At 33.6% G+C, this 13,199-nt stretch overlaps 1 protein-coding gene across 1 annotated transcript in view; it reads left to right on the top strand.

Annotated features, from left to right (window-relative positions):
* LOC144851101 (centromere protein L-like) overlaps positions 1–3,223 on the top strand; it is a 45,909-nt gene extending 42,686 nt beyond the window's left edge. The window contains exon 11 of the mRNA XM_078708629.1: positions 3,179–3,223. The gene's annotated coding sequence lies outside the window, so the exon portion shown is untranslated. The remainder of the gene's footprint in view (positions 1–3,178) is intronic.
* The last annotated feature ends 9,976 nt before the right edge of the window (positions 3,224–13,199 follow it).

A 13,199-nucleotide genomic window follows, 5' to 3' on the forward strand; every position in this document is an offset into this window, starting at 1 on the left:
CACACGCATGTGAGTAAACGTTTATTTTCCAGAAAATTGTAGAATAATTCCACCGTAAATCATGTGTACATTAGTCTATCAATACATAATTCTCAGGAGTGCATCTAATTTTGCCCAGTACCTCATTTTGTGATAAATCATCATCACAACAATTACACATAAAACCTGTATGGTCATTGGATATTAGCCTATACATGTTATGATACAGGCATGTGTGTAACACATGAGAACCTGTATTACGGATTTTTGACACTAGACACAGTCATAGGTGGAGATACAGTACTGAGAATTTTTTATTCAATTTTACAAATCATTTTTATTAATTTTTATGCACACTTGTTACCCGACGCATTATAGCGATGAAAGTATATTTAACTGTAATCTAGTAACTAAAATATACAATCGACTATATAAATATTCAAATTTTACCAAATTCTTTTGAGTAGTTCAGGCCAAGCCACGTGTGCGTGCAGAAGTTTCGAATGATTGTTTGTACAAACTCATCTTCATCTAAAGAATTGATACTAGCTAGGTCAGCATTTCGGAAACTTTGACAGCTTTGTGCGGCTTCATTATGTGTTTTACGATTGTTGAAGTACTTGTAACATTCGTCTTTATAACCATACCAACTTTCGTCAAGGCAACCAAATTGTTGAACACCTAGAAATATTATTTTTAAAGATAAGTTTGCAGAGTTCAGAAATAAACAAAGTATTATAACTACTAATCATTCTTATAGAAACGTTATTCCTTGTCAAGGAAAGCTTACTCAGCCAAAATGTTGTACACCTATTTAGAAATAGAACAAAGTACTATAATTATAACTACTCTATCCAAAATATTTGGAAGAAAAGTATCACCTTGTACAATTCAGGTAAATAAAAGAATGTAAGGTACTATGCAATGCAGGTGTTTGTTTACAGCTTGGTTCCCACCAGGACGTAACGCAAGGACTTAAGCGCACCTAAAGCAAGTGTTCAGTTAATCCGTGTCTTGCGTTGCGCCTACAGTACTGCACATCCTGTCGTTGCGTGCTTCGTACGAACTAACTAGGCTTACATAATATGTTCGCTTACGGCAGTAGTAAGGGCAGTAACTGTAACATTTACCTTTCTGGCAAATTAGTGTGTTATTTGATTGACAAAGCATATTTGACCATAAGCCATTCGATGTATTGAAATATGCGCAGTCTCCCAAAGCGATGTCTGGTGTTCCTTGCCAATCTAGGTTTAAAAAAAAATTACATTATCGTGAACAGTAGGTAATATTTACATAAGCTGTAATTTCGACCGAAATTTCTGGGGAAAATAATTACTGATTACACAATAAAAATGTAAATATTTATATTATTATATGTCTGTAGTAGAGCCTCTATTAAGATCAGACCTTCGGACCCAAAAAAGTAACCTCGATATAGATTAAACATCGGCGTTTATTCATTTCACGGAAAAGTGTCCCTTAATAGGTGATCTAATGTATGAAGCTCCATCGAGTTGTTATACAAACAATATTATCTCCATACTTTGATACACAAGTATCTCTTCCGTTGTCCAATACCAGTTCCTAGAAAAGATCTGAAAATTCAGGCCAATCCAAATACAATCATTCGATTTGTCCTGTGCCATCTGTTTAATGTATGCATTTTCGCTTTGTGATGTTATAGACACCAAAGATGCATTTTGTTTTTGACAGAATTCGTTAGCGTCATTCCAGTTAAGTAAACTGCCATCTAACAAATAACAAGTATCTTCAAAAAGTTTCCAATCGTAGGGGCATTTATCTGAAAAGAAATTGATTGTATGTTGTATCATTCAAATAGTGTTTTTATGTAATGTTGTATTTGCGTACAGTTATGTACTATATATTACTTATTGGATTACTGTAGGTATTCTTTGTAATTAATCACTTTCTGCTAATGAATAAATCAGTGGTTAGAATATCTAAAAGATGTAGCATAGTAAAATAAAATATTAGGCATTAGCATTCTGTAGGCATTCTAAAACGTTTTACCAACCTTTTAAAATGACCAGAACTGGACTGGGTTCTCCTTTTTTCTCGCCACTGCCATCTGCATACACTGTCCTGATGGTGACAACCAAGATATAATCATACGTTATATTTGGAATAAGTATTCCTTTTGAGGGATCACCGGTATACCTGATGGCACTGACGTCAGCTGCAGACACTGCATCCCACCATTCAATGACGTAGGCTGTTACATTGCCAATGCCCTTGTCAAAGGCGTACGTCCATTCATCCCAAGTAATGTTGACGCCCAAGGAGCCACGTGACTGCAGCGATGGTGGACGGAGTAAAGACGGTGGGTCTAGATATGAATGATTAACTGGTTGTTAGAGGTTGTTGGTTGTTTCAAAGAAATTCATATGACATTTCGAGAATGGATTTTAAAATTAAAGGATATTTACATGGAATCGTAAAACCACCGTCCCACTATTGAAATAACATCACGTTAAATAGCGAGAGATTATTACACTCGCATACAAAATATTAATTCAGAAAGCGGACCTTTTGTAGTATTTAAATTTATAGGATTCGCTTTATGTCAGTTTTCCAGAGTTGTAAAGTTTAATGTAACTCAAATAACTATTACATGTATACTATGTTTAATATTTAACACTTAACAGCTTTTTAGCATATGTAAGTATTCACTATTATTATAGTTAGGACTACTTACATATTTTGTGATCTGTCGTAGGACTTGCCTTTCCTAGAAATAATTGTTGTTCTATCTCTGTAACTACTTTAACCGCAAAGGAATATTCCATGTAGTAGTCCACTTGAGTCCAAGATACGATTGCTTCAACACCGTTTGTAATGTTTAAAACATTTAAATCACTGGTATTGTTTGACCAAAACAGTAATTGATAACTATTAACGACTCCACGGCCATAATCATTATTGAATGCCCAGTTTAACCAGTAGACGTTGATGCTATTATTAGACGTTTCGACAAATGGGGCAACACTTAGGGCTGGAAGGGCTGAAATAGATAAAGCCATGGGTTTGAAAATCAAGTATTGTTAAGCTGTCCATCTTATAAAATAAAACTAATATTAGAACATAGTTTGTATATTAGTTTAAAATGATATTTTCCTATTTTAAAATCGTACTATATAACGTAATACTTAAATGTTTTAAATACCTGATTTTCTTCCAGTATTTGTAAACGACACAAGTAAACGTTTCCAGCGTGTATCTTAACCATCTCAATATGGGGAACACAGTATTTGAGATACCCGTAGATTGTTTAAATGTTGTTTTGGACAAAGCTGAGCTTCACTAAAAAGTATTAAGACCACCTAACACGTTGTAAATAAATAAATAGTATTTTAGGACAATATTTAACTATATCCTACCCTGTTGACAACCTAAGCCAGCCCAACCTTCTGCGCAATGATCATCGTCTGGGCAACTTCCACTGGTACGATTACAAGTTGACGAATGTTTGCAATGACATCTTTTGGTGCATTCTCTTTCTATGTCATAGAACCCCTCAGGGCAATCCTCGTACCGATCTCTATCTATGAAAAGAAAACATAAAAATATTGTATGTAACTATTTTGTATATTGATGAATTACATTGTATAGGCTTAAAAATGTGTCACATGAATGTGTTTCCCATGGCCCACCGGCAAGGTCCATCTATTTTGTTTATCAGTGTTACTTACACAAACAACTTTCTCCAGTGTATCCACTGTGACATGTTGTATTGTCATCACAACCAATTGTTCGGTTACAGCTTGTTTCGTTACAGTGACATTCAAGCAAGCAGTCCGGTCCATACATACCAGCGTCGCATCCTAAGATTAAACAAAAATATTAAAAAATAATAACCATTGTTGAGTTCGGAAACTTGAGATGCTTTTACAGCACACTTGATTTTATTCTAACAAATGAATGGATAATTTTACGCATTAACTCTAAAAAAGTGATATCTAATGGTGATAATTAACGCACACTAATGCACGTTTCAGCTTTTTTGGAAAACATTTTGAGAATTTTGCCGCGCGAACTGGTTGACTAATCCGCGTTCGAAATCAGCTTGTTGACTACAACTGTTGTACTCTGCGCCTATGGAACAGTGCCTTTTAGAATGGCCTGGCTTCCCTGCCGCGATATTATTTCTTTTCGTAAATAAGTTAGGGACCCCTCATGAAACGTCACAAAATAAACATGAATATTCATTAGTCATATCGATGAGATGTGACGTAAGAATTGATCTAATGCAAACGCTTTCCGTCGAGCCGTTTTTGTAGTCGAATGAATTAAACTATCAAAGTCTACTTATTTATGTATAGGACCGGTGTACTTAAAATGAATAGTATGTTGTATTATGTCATACATTTCACATAATATGTCTACTTTACATGTGACCTATCTAAACCATTATTACTTGGTAGGCCTACATCCATAAGCATCACGAATTCAGTATTCAATGTTTCGGACTATTTTGATTAATGTAATTCTACTATAGTCATCAATGTATATGGAACCCAGGGATCAAGATCTTCTATTTTGATGTGCTGACCCATTGTACATAATTATGATAAAACTATAGTAAATTCTATAACATTAAAGTCATTTATCACTTTGACATAACCTTAACCATTATAGTATGCGTGTAGCATAATGTTATTTATTTCACTTTACAACTATATAAATATAAAGTGGAGGAGCCTAAAAAAAGCAAAGCTTGTGGTGAATAGGCTCCTCAAAACAAAAAAATAAAATATAAATAATATATAACACAACTATGGACTTTACATGTCGATGTGTGGGGTTCGAATCCCATGAGCAACTTCTTTTTACTTTATATTGAGAGAGATTATTTAGAGGATTAGTTTAAGTTATATTTAGGAAGTAGTTCGGCTATCATTAACTAACCCCCAACGTATGTACGAAAAAAAAAAATCGCTTCCGGCCTAGCGTTCGTCAATGATTTACGATGGATAAATTGCATAAAAGTAGGTGAATAATAATAATAAATGTTTTGTATTCGTTGGATGGAGAGAATAATGAATTTCAACATTTCATTCAATGAATTTCAATATTTCAATATTTTGGTTAACAAATGGATGTTTTGAATTCGGTTTAACGAGAGAAAGACGAGTTAAACAAAGCAGTCCGTCTTTCATTCCCACTATCCAGCTCATACATAGTCATTATTATTTGTATGTATTGCTATTAAATATTAGCCAATAAGGCTGGTTTTTAATCATAATTTTCCTGTTTTATCATAATTAAATAGTAGTAAGCCTAAACTTCTTTATATTAGTGATTTTATGAAAATATATCCTTGTAAAAGTACATTACCGTGATCACACTCTATTCCGTCATATCCCGTGAAGCATGAGCATCCATATGGATCAGGCAGGCAGTATAAGTTACTTTGGCATCCAGGGCTGTGCTCACTGCAATGAATTGTACAGTCTTGTCCCCATAAATCTATTCCACACGCTATTTAACAAAAACAGGAATAGGCCTACATTACACTTTCACTGAGCAAGAAAGATCTACACCAAATGTATTACTTGCAGAGCGAGCAGCATGGTAGGCAAACTAATGGACTTATTGGTGTTTGGCTTCAGACAACCTCACATTTTATTATTTTATGGAGTTGTTTAAAGTTATTGTTTTCATGGTTAAGAGTATATTATAGTCATTCAGGTTTTTGATTCAAATGTCAACACCACATTCGTTTTTGTTTGTTCTAAAAGTACGATGTTATGTTATAGTGTTAATCTCGCTGTTCTCTGCGCAAATTCAATATAATTAAAGAAGACTTTTCTTTCTTAATATTTCACTGGTTTATCCCATAAAACATACGGCCATCATGTAAAGCGTGTATTTTGAAACATTTTGTCCTTTACTTCTGAAAAATACGCAAGGACGTAAAGTGTGTACATTTTGTTGCATTACCTTGTTCACAGTTATCGCCTTTAAATCCTGGAGGACAGACGCATGATCCAAATTCAGAACACACACCACCATTGTAACATACAGGGCAGTCTAACTCACAGTCTGGAGGGAACCACTTTCCGTGCGGGCACTCTGAAATAATTTGTTGTTAACACTTTCAACTTCAACTTCAACTGTATATGATAAATAATATTAAATTTTAAAACATAAGGAAGGAGCTAGAAAATAGTGTAAACACTAATCAAGTCCAGCCCCTTTTTCATAAATTATAATTAACTATTTTTTTTTACAACTATGGGCAATAATTTCTTAAACACAGGCCTAAAAATAAGAACTTAATAAGTTAAAACAATCCCATTTATATATTTTAAAATTTAAATATTACTACACTTTTTCATAAATAAGATAAATAAAATAAATAATTATATAACTAAAGTAAGAATTGCTTTAATTTCCGTTTAAATATAATTTTAGAGTCATGTTTAATATTTTCTGGTATCTCGCAAGATGTTTATTTTATTTCAAAATCTTATACAAATACAATGTTGATTGTTTAAGATTATGACTTCATTTGTAACGTTTTGTGGTGCAATAAACCAGTCAATCGACACCATTCTAAAAAAAACAAGATTTACCTCGAACGATGACTCGGATTATTGCGTGTTTTCCTTCGTTTCGATTACCCTCTAGGTAACATTCGTAAATCCCATCATCCTTCCTTCGAACATTCTCAATAGTCACGTGACTCATACCGTTCCATTCTGATATATCAATATTGCCATCTTTTTTCCATCGTAACATAGTATTGTCAATGCTAACAAGTGTTACAGCCAATTTAATAGATTCACCAATACTGGTCGATATAGTTCGGTGCTCTTGTACGATCGGAGCTACGAATTAGAAAATAACAATCGAAAATGTCTTTTATCTTAAACACAGGCCTACTTATATGAACGTACTTGATAGTTTTATTTAAATAATTCATTATTTAGTTGCTTCAATAGGCCTACTGGCTAGATAATTCAGAATAGGTGAGGCCAAATTCAGTTAGTGACACATTTGGTAATTTACTCCAAGTAGGGCCTACTTCAAATCAGATAAATTTTAACTAAATGCTTAGATGTTAACATATCACATTATCTACGCCATTAACTAGACTCTGTATCCTGAAATAAGTCCATTAAGTAAACTGCACTTACCGTGTTGTGCTACAAATACCATTGATATTGACGCATTGATTCCATATAATTCTGTCCACATGTACTTTACTCCGATTCTCCGAATACGAACATTATCAGCGGGAAATTTCAAAACGTATGCAACATTATCATCGTTACGATTGGGTTTCGAAAATTTTGTACCGGTAGTGAAAATAGAATTATCTACTCCTGTGGTGGTTGCTTTTTTGTTATTCAATTCATTTTCCCCAAAATGTGTTCCTTTATCATCTACCCATAAGCCGACTCCATAATTGACGTTTAATTGTTCATGTTTGGGTGTGTACGACGACATCGTAGTTTTCTTTCCCTCTTTTACCACGTAAGAATCAGCTGGGCTAAACGCAGTGATATCTGGTGTATTTTCTAAAGAAAATGTAAATCAATTAACAATAAAACATAGAATAACATACAAATAAATGTTTAAGAGCTGAGTTGGATCACTGTTGATGAGACTAAACACTGTTTTATTTGGTGGCTCGGCAGGGTGTTATTTGTAGATCCGGCCATTACGGTACATAACATAAGAGGTTGCGTAATTGATAAGTGACGTAACAACTCGCGAAACATGGCCGATGTGACGTAAAATTACTGTTATTTTTTTGCCTTTTTTAGTGTTTATCCTTAAAATTCAGGATCAGGAATGTAATAATAGCCTATCGTGTGCGGCCCATCAAGAAACATGAGTGTGCCAAAAAATGTGAGCACGTACCATTCAGCGGTTTCGGAAAATACGTAAAATTACGCGATTAATTTAGTAGTATTAATAGGCTAGCAGTAACCCGTGCTCCGCACAGTCTTTTTCTGCCTTAATATGTGGTTATACTTCGCATGGGAGGAGTAAGTATAATAAAAGCGCACTCTGACAAATGTACTCTGTACAAATTATTAAAATAAAAACAAATTGTATCAAGAAACTATTTACGGCCATTGTTATATACTATCCCTTCACTTTTAAATATCTGTAAAAATAAAGGCAATACTGCATATGAAACTTTAGACTTTGCTTTAGACTGTTCAGACTTTACGAAAATAAAAGATGCTAAAGAAAAATTGTGCTGTGTGAATGTTATGATGATGGGTGCGCATCAGAAAGGACATGCACGTTGAACTTTGTTATTCAGTCGGCAGTTTTAAACATTTCAATGATAAAATATGAATTGGTAATTTATAGAATTAAGATGTATTGGAATAATAAAACTAAAGCTGCTTACGGACTTGAAATAAACACAAAAAAGGGCACATGGTGGTGGTGGTAGTCAAAATTAGTTGATGCCCGCATACACTAACGAAAGTATAAGATACCAAACTATATAGTGTGGATGTTTTTCGTGGTGTATTATTTTGATACATATAGATAAAACAAAAGTCGACATAAATCGAATGAAAAATACATGCAGAAACACAACATAAACACATTATTGATTAATGTTTTCCGTAATTGTGAAGGTAAGTTGTTTTCATGTTCAACAATATAGTCTGGTATTTATTCTTTCGTTATAAGTGTCCATCATCTAATTTCACTTTTGTTTTGATTTCAAGTCCGTAAGCAGGTGCAGTTATATTATTTCAATACATCTCAATTCTATAAATTACCAATTCGTATGTTATCATTGAAATGTTTTAAAATGCCAACTGATTGACAGACCCTCCTGCACGTTGTCACTTTCTGACGCGCACCCTAGATTAATATTCACAATTTTTCAGTATCAAAAGTATCATATCCAATAATGCTTTAATTTTGTAGCTTATATTTCAAAGTGAAGTGTATAACAAAATCAATGGCCGTAATTAGTAGGCCTACACAATTTCATTCTTGACAATTTCTTTTTTTTAAAATTAATTTGTCAGTACTTTTATCTGGGAAGAGTGCGCTTTTATTATACTTACACTCATCCCATGCGAATTAGTATAACCACATGAAGGCAGAAAAAGAACATGCGGAGCACGGGGGGCTGCTAGTTAATTAATTAATCATTTTGGGTTGGTGGTGAGCATCATGGCAAAATGCGTCTAATTGAGGGCGCTATGACAAATAATAAGTGCTATAATAGAAAATATTTTTATTTGTTTAGACGAACAGCTTGGGGAAAAGGTATAATAGAAATAATAAAACATAATAACACATACTAATAACAAAATTGGACATATTTTATATACTAGAGGGTTCGCTCGCTTCGCTCGCACACCCTCTAGTGGGTGTACCCGAATGGTCCTCGAAAACATGACCAACGCCTCTGGAAATTGAAGCCCGGGTGACACCTATGCATAATATGACTGATGAGTAATGTATGTTTATTTTGTGATGTTTCATGGTGGTCCATAAATTAGATACGCCAAAAATATCGCTTCCAGGGTAATATAGCAAATTAGAGTTTAAAAAATGTACGAATAGAGAACAATATAGGCTAATTATTATATTCGGTCTTGTGTGTGTGAGATTTGAACCTGTACTGAAAATAAGTTTGATAAGATGCGAAATGTATACCAATTATGATTGATTACGTCCCCTGTCAGTAATGATGTATGGACACTTGACAGCAATCGGTGGTTAGGAATTAGTAAAATTACTAAAACAAATTGTATTTCACGTAAAGTAAAGGCCTTTATAATTGATATTTGAATATCTAAAACAAATAAATTGTAGTTCACGATTCAGTTGAATCACTAAAATCACATTGTAGTTCACATAAAAGTAAAGGTCTTCAATAAAAGTTAAATTACTAAAACAAATTGTAGTTCACGTAAAGTAAATGCCTTTAATCAATATAATTGATTAGTTGAATATCTAAAACAAATTAATTTCAGTAGTTCACGATACCTTGAACCACTAAAATATTTTTTTATTTATATTGAATGGCGCCACCAACGGCCATTTTGCCGGAAGTGACGTACCCGGAAGCAAGTTGAACAACAGCGCGAGTGTGTGAAAATAACCCTGTGATATCCACAAATTTCGATAGGTAACGCTAAATTGTGTCGTTATAAAAGACAAAAGTGGAACAATAGCGTCGATGTGAAAACTAATGTTATCAAATCTACGTTTCGCGGTACATCTGAGATAGATAAGGTATATCCAAGTCGGAGATTTGTACCGAAGTTTTTGCATTGTGCTCGCCTATGTCAGAATTAACCATAATTTATATATAGATACACGTTATTTAAAAAAATCCATGTTACGTCAAATCAATCAATCAAATATAAATTGTGTGCACATGTACACAGTTTAAAGTAAATAATGTTTTAATAAAGAACGTACATGTGAAAGGAAAGCATGAATATAGCAATAAATAAACAGAAAACCTTTCAATATATTCAGTAGAGGGCTCCTTGATCCAACCACATCAGTTCCGTTAGATTCATAGTTCACCAACACTGTGACTTGATGTGAGTAGTAATAGCTAACATGTAGTAAGACCGTATATTGCGACGAGATAGGTTTGTTGACAGTGATGTTGTAAACGCGACTTGGTAACTTGGTGAGCCAATACTCAATTGTGTAACCTTTTATAACAACGTCATCATCGTGTGCTTCGCCTTTCACACAAGTTAGGTTTACATACCAATTTGAATGGCGAGTGTAGTCGCATGGATTATACGAGTACGATGGTCCTGTTAAAATATATAAACAAGTTTTAATATTATACAGTATTGCTAGACTGGGTGTATTGTAAAGAAGTTCTAGTTAAATGGACACCAATCAATCTCGGCAAAAAAATAAAGTGGTCAAAATCAAGTATTTACTTAAATCCTAATGTTACCATATCTGGCGAAAAATTACTCCCAAGAAAATGAAAAAAGTGCGTAAAAAATGTTAGTGGGAGTTGAAGTTGAATAAAAACACAAAAAACCCGTAAAATTCAGTAAATTTCTTACTGTGTGTGTGGGTACTGTTAGATATATAAACACATTATACAAATACAGTTTAATACTGTGACTAATACAAATAAACTTTATTACCGACAGTTGCTTATCAACAGTTGTATTAATGAAAAATTTTATAAAAAAATAAACGTTGTAGTGGTGTATCGTTACATGTACTTTTTTAATCGACTAAGGGACAGTTTTAACAAAGTATTAAATCGCAAATGTTTTACTGTATTTAGTGGTATATTATTTATAGGCATACATGAAACAATATTTCATTACTGAGTGGATAAGGAATATATTTTAAAATTGTTCCTCTTTGTACCCATCCTCTTCCCCATCCCTCAAACCTAATGTTACATACAAAACACAAATTGGGTTTGTTTTTAAATGAGTCCAAATCTAACATTTGGACTCATTTTGTGACAAGTTTCTTTTTCAGAAGTAGGCCTAATTCCCAAGGTGCTAATTTTTGTTGACTACATAAATCATTGTGTCTATTTATTATTAAGTATTATATTCCTGCGATACGTACATTGAAATCGCCATTTTTATTACGCTGAAATTATTGTGTATTCGAGAACCATCTGTGGACACGACCTAAAACCAAGTACAGTAAAACTTACCATGTTCTCGATAAAACTAACCACGCGGCTAGAAAGTCGAATGCGAACGCCCTACTCATGTTTAACACATTTGAGTCAATCGTTGTTTTTAACATCACGGTTAAATTTTGTGAAATTAACTTTGTGAAAATAGTGCGAACGATGGTCAAATCTTTCGATGACATTGGCTAAAGCTACTGTGGTTAAATTTACCATTTTTCAAGTCCAGTGCGAACAAGGTTTTAGCAAAATAGCATTAGTAACTGACGTGTACTTACCAACAGTTTGGGTAACAGATGTACCTTTACAAAAAAAACCAACAGTAAAATTGTATAAACAAAGTAATTGAGAAAATGTCTTGGTAATCTCAGAAAAAAATACATACTGTATAAAATACAAATTGCACTAGGTATGTTAATTGTTGATAACAAAAATGTATTGAAACACATATACAGCTCTGTTTACGTTTACTTGTGTATTTTAAACAAGACAAAAATGACTGTTGATGTAGTTAACAATAACAAGTTAAGAATTTAAAAAGAAATTTAAAAATACATGAATGAATGAAAGAATAATAATAAATAATAAAAATAAATATAAATAGGCATTGGCTACAAATAAAGAAAGACATTTATAGAATACAGTAAATCTTAAAAAATGCAGTTGAAAGATAAATAAAAGAAGACTAAAACTTGTACGGTCTTCTAATAATAATAATAATAATAATAATAAGACTCTCAAATAATACACTCGTTAAACTAGCGCCAAATAAAGAAGAAAGTAAAGAAACCCGTTAGAAGACCGGATATACTAGACAATAAAGATACGGGATGATTTGAAAAACAGTTACACTGGCCACTTCAGACACATCCGGCCCACGACAGGAACAAATGGCAGTAGTAGAACGCGCTATGTCTAACGACGATGAAGCGTATTGGTGATGGCAATCATGCGGCTCTCATGAAATTACAGAATTTCAAAGCTTGGTTCCCACTAGGACGCAACGCAAGGACGTAAGCCGAAACGAAAGCGAATTATTAAAATACGAGGTTCGAATAATCCATTGATTGTGATTGGTTAAATCACTTTACGTTGCGCTTATGTCCTTGCGTTGTATCCTACAGTGGGAACCAAGCTTCAGAATACAATATGCTGCAACGCACGCAACTTTACGTAGGAAAAGTGCCCTCCCAATATGGTGTGTCTTGTCGTGTTGTACCCTGACTTATTTCTAAAGATTCGTTTCCATTCCCATTGGAGCTAAACCGCAACGCAAGCGAATTCATCAATCAAAAGCGATAGTTCGAAATTCATCTGTTTTGATTGGACGTATCATGGGGGGAATTGTTCTTAAGTTGTTGCTTTAGGAATCTATATTTTGTAGGAATGTTCACATTTCATATAAAAAGGCAATATAAAGGATCTTACCAATACTGTTCAAAAGTAGTACAGCAATCAACACCTGAAAAAAAATCAGAAACACATTGCTTGTATTCTTTTTGCGCTTGTCGAGTTACCGCAATGGCAATGGCGAAATATTAAAGATGTATTGTCCCCCTGAAAAAGTAAT

Source organism: Antedon bifida, chromosome 8 (genome assembly GCF_963402885.1).
Source record: "Antedon bifida chromosome 8, ecAntBifi1.1, whole genome shotgun sequence".
Taxonomy (NCBI): Eukaryota; Metazoa; Echinodermata; class Crinoidea; order Comatulida; family Antedonidae; genus Antedon; species Antedon bifida.